This window comes from Solanum verrucosum, unplaced genomic scaffold (assembly GCF_900185275.1).
Source record: "Solanum verrucosum unplaced genomic scaffold, falcon-dt-bn FXZP01000878.1, whole genome shotgun sequence".
In the NCBI taxonomy this organism is placed as follows: domain Eukaryota; kingdom Viridiplantae; phylum Streptophyta; class Magnoliopsida; order Solanales; family Solanaceae; genus Solanum; species Solanum verrucosum.
In genome coordinates this window covers 334,245-340,503 of record NW_026019782.1, presented here as the reverse complement: position 1 = coordinate 340,503, position 6,259 = coordinate 334,245, and the positions used below count along the sequence as shown (strand labels likewise).

Sequence of the window (6,259 nt, the reverse complement as noted above, 5' to 3'; positions counted from 1 at the left end):
ACCCTACTAACTTATGTTAACATGGGTCAAATAGTTAGGGTATTAATATATATTATGGCATTGACCCATTAACCACCAACTAAATAAATAAATTATTTAATATATACCCATCAATTAAATAACCGTAGTTATCGAATAATTCAAAATTTTCAAATCAACTTCACCGACTAATCAAAAATTACTCGACTCAACTATTGAGAGGGGTAAAAACGGTAATTTTATGTAAATTTCTAAAAATGACAATCCGGGTCATTACATTATCCACCACTAAAAATCATGTTCGTTCTCGAACATAAGGTGAAAGAAAGTACCTGAAGCTTTAAAAAGCTGAGGATATCTGGCACGCATATCAGACTCTGTCTCCCAAGTTGCCTCTCCCACTGATCGGTGCTTCCATTGCACCTTCACTGAAGCAATCTCCTTGGTCCTAAGCTTTCGAACCTGCCTGTCCAATATAGCTATAGGTTCCTCCTCAAATGTCAAGTTTGGACCCAACTTCACTGAATCGAGTGAAAGCACATGTGACTCATCCGGAATATACTTTCGAAGCATAGAGACATGGAAAACATGATGAACTGCCGACAAACTAGGTGGCAAGGCCAACTTATAGGCCACCTCTCCCACTCGACTCAAAATCTCAAAAGGTCCAATGAATCTAGGGCTAAGCTTGCCCTTTTTGCTGAACTGCATCACACCCTTCATAGGTGACACTTTAAGCCAAACATGATCGCCTTCCATAAACACTAAGGCTCTAACTCTCCGGTCTGCATAACTCTTCTGTCGACTCTGGGCTGTCAACAATCTATACTGAATCATACGGACTTGCTCCATAGCATCTCTAAGCAAGTCAGTATCCAAAGAGTCCATCTCTGCCGAATCAAACCAACCGATCGGAGACCTACATAGTCTGCCATACAACACCTCAAATGGGGCCATCTGAATACTAGAGTGATAACTGTTATTGTAGGCAAACTCTGCTAAGGGTAAGTGTCGATCCCATCTAGCACCAAAATTGATCACACATGCTCGGAGCATGTCCTCCAACATCTGAATCGTCCGCTCGGACTGACCATTTGTCTGAGGGTGAAAGGCTGTACTCATAGCTAGCTGAGTACCCAAACCATGTTGTAATGCCTTCCAGAAGTGAGAAGTAAATAGTGAACCTCGATCTGATATAATAGAAACAGGAACCCCATGTAGTCGCACAATCTGACTGATATATAGCTCGGCTAACTTCTCTGCCGTATATTTCACTCGAACCGGAATGAAGTGGGCAGACTTGGTCAGCCTGTCAACAACAACCCAAATGGAGTCATAACCACCCACTGTGGTAGGCAAACCCACAACAAAGTCCATAGTGATCCGCTCTCACTTCCAAGTAGGAATAGGCATCCTCTGAGATACACCCCCGGGACGCTGGTGCTCACACTTGACCTGTTGGCAAGTCAAACACCTAGAAACAAAGTCTGAAATATCTCTCTTCATCCCACACCACCAGTAATGCTGACTCAGATCATGATACATCTTCGCTGCTCCCAGATGGATAGAATATCGGGAACAATGGGCCTCTTCAAGAATCAGTCTAGTCAACTCTCCCGTCTTGGGCACACAAATCCTGCCTCCGATCCTCAACACACCGTCAGAATCAAGGACAACCTTCTTGGCTTCCTCTCTCAATACTCTGTCTCGAATGAGACATAACTTCTCATCATCAAACTGGTGCGCACGGATCTGCTCGACTAAAGAAGAATAAGCCTCAATAAAAACAATCATCCCATCACTCTCCTCTGAGATCTGCAACCGGACAAGACTATTAGCTAACCTCTGAACATCTTTAGCCAATGGTCTCTCCTCAATGCTAAGTGCTGCAAGACTTCCCATGCTAGGAGTCTTCCTACTCAGAGCATCGGCAACAACATTGGCCTTCCCCGGATGATATAGAATGGTCACATCATAGTCCTTCAACAACTCAAGCCACCTACGCTGCCTCAAGTTCAGATCCCTCTGACTAAAGATATACTGAAGACTCCGATGATCAGTGAAGATCTCACAATGCACCCCATACAAATAATGACGCCATAACTTAAGGACAAATACTACAGCCGCCAACTCTAAATCATGAGTTGGGTAGTTCTTCTCATGGGACTTCAATTGCCTAGAAGCATAAGCAATCACTTTCCCCTTCTACATCAATACACCACCCAATCCGGCTCTTGAAGCATCACAATACACAGTAAAGTCTACACCCTCCTCAGGTAGAGTCAACACAGGAGCCGAAGTCAACAAAGTCTTGAGCTTTTAAAAACTCTCCTCACACTCATCAGACCACTGAAAACCCACACCCTGTCAAGTCAATCTAGTCAATGGAGCTGCAATAGTAGAGAAAACTCTGAACAAATCATCGATAATAACCTGCCAATCCCACAAAACTCCTAATCTCGGTAGGAGAAGTAGGTCATGTCCAGCCTCTAACTGCTTCAATCTTGGCCGGATCTACTCTAATACCCTCCTTGGACACCACGTGTCCTAAGAATGCCACAAAATTAACCCAGAACTCACACTTTGAGAACTTGGCATACAACTTCTCTTCCCTCAATCTCTGAAGTACAATTCTCAAGTGTCGGACATGGTCATCCTCGGTCCTGGAGTAAACCAAAATGTCATCGATGAAGACAATCACAAAAGAATCAATGTATGGTCGAAACACCCCGTTCATCAACTCCATAAAAGTTGCAGGGGCATTAGTCAACCCAAAGGACATCACTAAGAACTCATAATGCCCATACCGAGTCTGAAAAGCTGTCTTAGGGATATCTGATGCCCTAATCTTCAACTGATGATACCCAGACCTCAAATCAATCTTAGAGAACAAAGATGCCCCCTGTAGCTGATCAAACAAGTCATCAATACGCGGAAGAGGATACTTATTTTTCACTGTTACCTTGTTTAACTGTCTATAATCAATACACATCCTCATAGTCCCATCCTTCTTCTTCACAAACAACACAGGGGCACCCCAAGGTGACACACTAGGGCGAATAAACCCCTTACTCAATAAATCCTGCAACTGATCCTTCAACTCTTTCAACTCTGCTGGAGCCATACGGTAGGGAGGAATAGAAATAGGCTTAGTGCACGGCTCCAAATCAATAGCACAATCAATATCCCTATCGGGAGGAACACCTGGAAGATCAGAAGGGAATACATCGAGAAACTCCTGAACCACGGGAACAAAATCTATGGAAGGTGGTTCAACACTGGTGTCTCGAATAAAAGCTAAGTAAGACAAACACCCTCTCTCCACCAATCTCTGAGCACGGAAAAAAGAAATGACCTTGCTAGGATAAGAGCCATTAGCACCCTTCCACTCAACCCTCGGAACACCAGGCATTGCTAAAGTCGTAGTCTTAGCATTACAATCAAGGACAGCATGATAAGGAGAAAGCCAATTCATACCCAAGATAACATCAAAGTCTACCATCCCCAGAATGATTAAATCTACCCAAGTGTCATACCCCGCTAGAGAAATAAGACAAGATCGATACACTCGATCCACCACTAAGGGTTCACCCACGGGTGTAGAAACACGAATAGGTACAGTCATGCTATCACATATTATATCAAATTCAGCAGCAAAATAGGTGGACACATAAGAGAATGTAGACCCTGGATCAAACAATACAGACGCAGATCAATGGCATACTGGGATGATACCTGTAATAACAGCATCAGAAGTCTCTGCTTCGGGTCTCCCCGAAAAAGCATAACAGTGGCCCCCTCGGCCACCTCCAGCCTGGGTGGTAACTCTACCCCCACTCTGCTGAGCTGCAGAACCACTACTAGAAGCTCTACCGCCTCTACCTGACTGAACTCTGCCTCGGCCTCTACCCGGTGGTACCGGTGGTCTAGCTTGAAATGAAGAATTAGGTTGGGACCCTCCACGACCCCTCTGGGAAGTACACTGTCGCATCAGGTGACCGGGATCTCCACAAGAAAAAAAAAATCTCTGTCCCGGGAACTGCTGTGCAGACCCTGAAAACCCACTATAATTGCCTCGCCCCATAGGTCGCTACTGTGAACCGTGACCCACGCTATAAGAACCCCAAGGTATCTGACCACCCTCAGATGTCGGCATAGATGCATGAACGGGTCCTCGCTGTTGAAAGAAGCCACTCCCTCTGTGTGATCCCCTGCCTCCAGATGAGGCACCATGAACTGACCTGCTGTACGGACTCTCTTAGGGTCCCCAAACTCTTCTCTCTCCATCAATTCCGCCTCTTTAGCGGCACTCACAATGGATTGGAAGGAAGCCCCCTCTCTAGATGCTCTAAACACAGCCGATCTGATAGAGAAAGTCAACCCCCTCACGAATCTACGGATCCTCTTTGTCTCGTCTGGAATAATGGCCAAAGCATGCCTAGACAACTGGCAAAAAGGGGCCTCATACTCTGTAACTGATAAGCTGCCCTGTCTCAGATTCTCAAACATCAAACGACTCTCCTCTCTCATGCTCCAAGGGATAAAACGGTCATGAAAGGCACTGGAAAACCTCTCCCAAGTCACTGGAGGAGATCCAACTGGAAAAGCCCCCGAATAAGTTCTCCACCACTCTCTCGCTGGCCCACGAAGTTGGAGTGTAGCATATCGAACCCCATGTGACTAAGCTAATCCAACAACCTCTAGTAACTCTTGGCATGTAGTCAGAAACTCATGAGCGTCCTCACTCTTCCCACCCTGAAACTGAGGTGGGTCCATCTTTCGAAATTTCTCATACCTACGTTGCTCATCCTCTGTCAGAACAACCAATGGTGTACCTTGACCCCCAATTGCTGGTGCAAGATCATTCTCAACCATGGGATCCTTTGGTGGCTGCCCCACCGCATCATGCATAACTGGAGCTTCCTGCTACTCTTGGGTCTGAGCCCCCTCTCTAGTCTGAGAGTCTTGTGATGTAGTGGTCGCACCACCACCCTGAGTAAAGCTCTCAAGCACACTTAACACCCTCAATAATGTATCCTGAAGCAAAGGTGTAACTGCAGGCTCTGGAGGAACCTGGTCCTCTCTGTCATCAATCTGAGGCTCAGGAGAGGCCTCTCTAGTACAACCTCTCACTAGTGCTGCTCCACGGCCACGACCACTGGCTAGTGTTGTTCCACGAGCACGACCTCTAGCTCGGGCTCTACCCCTACCCCTAGCTGGGGCCTCAACAACTGCCTCGAGAAGTGCCTCCTCTCTACCACCAGTAACAGTCGCTCTAGTCCTCGTCATCTGTCAAAAGAGTATACAATAGCTCAGTACTAAAGAAGGTAACCACGCACGATGAGAAAGAATGAACAAAAAGGAAGTTTCCTAATAGTCTTTATAGCCTCTCAGAGATAAGTACAGACGTCTCCGTACCGATCCTTGAGACTCTATGTAGACTCGGCTTGTATGCACGTGAGACCTATGAACCTGGGGCTCTGATACCATTTTGTCACGACCCAAAAATAGATGTGATGGCACTCGTCGTATCCCACCAAGACAAGTCAGCCTAAAACCCAATCATTTCTATAAAGTGCGGAAATAAAGCAAAGTTCAATAACAATTACTATTACGAAAATAAGTCAACTTAATTCAATCCCCAAAACCTGGTTGTCACGTGCACAAGCCTCAAATGTAAATACTAGAATTGAAATAAAATACGCAAGTCTCAAATGATGTTGTCTTTCAAGTAAAAACAAAATCATAAACAAGACTAAGGAGGTTCGCTGAGATGACAGACAGCTACCTCTCAGATCTCCACAGAAAGCCTCGGAAACGAAGAGAATGGAAGGTATCACGAAGATCCGAGCTCGTAACCTACAAAAGATTGTAGAAGCAAGGGGTGAGTACCAAACCACACGGTACTCAACAAGCAAACCTCTAAACACAAGCTAAGGGTACAGAATACGGGTACTCCTTACACCCCATCCTAACCTCCATAACTACAACTTGCATAAAACCAGCCCAACCTAACAATTCACAGTTTACAAAGCATACAGCTCAACAACAGCACTCTAACAGATTATATATTTTTAATAACAACTAAATATTCATCAATAACAAGTTTCACAAAAAAGGCACTCACAAGATCAGCAACACACAAGATAAAGTTCATCAATAATAAAAATAATGCAATGCAATGTCAAGTATAGTGATGCATGTCTGACCTAATGATACACACCCGCTGTCTCTCAGTCCGGGACCCATGGGGGACATATCTGTCCATGCATCCATCGCG

The 6,259-nt window shown here is 45.2% G+C and overlaps 1 pseudogene; it reads right to left on the bottom strand.

The window, feature by feature from the left end:
- Positions 1–267: 267 nt before the first annotated feature.
- On the bottom strand, positions 268–4,266 carry LOC125812150 (uncharacterized; annotated as a pseudogene).
- Between the last annotated feature and the right edge of the window lie 1,993 nt (positions 4,267–6,259).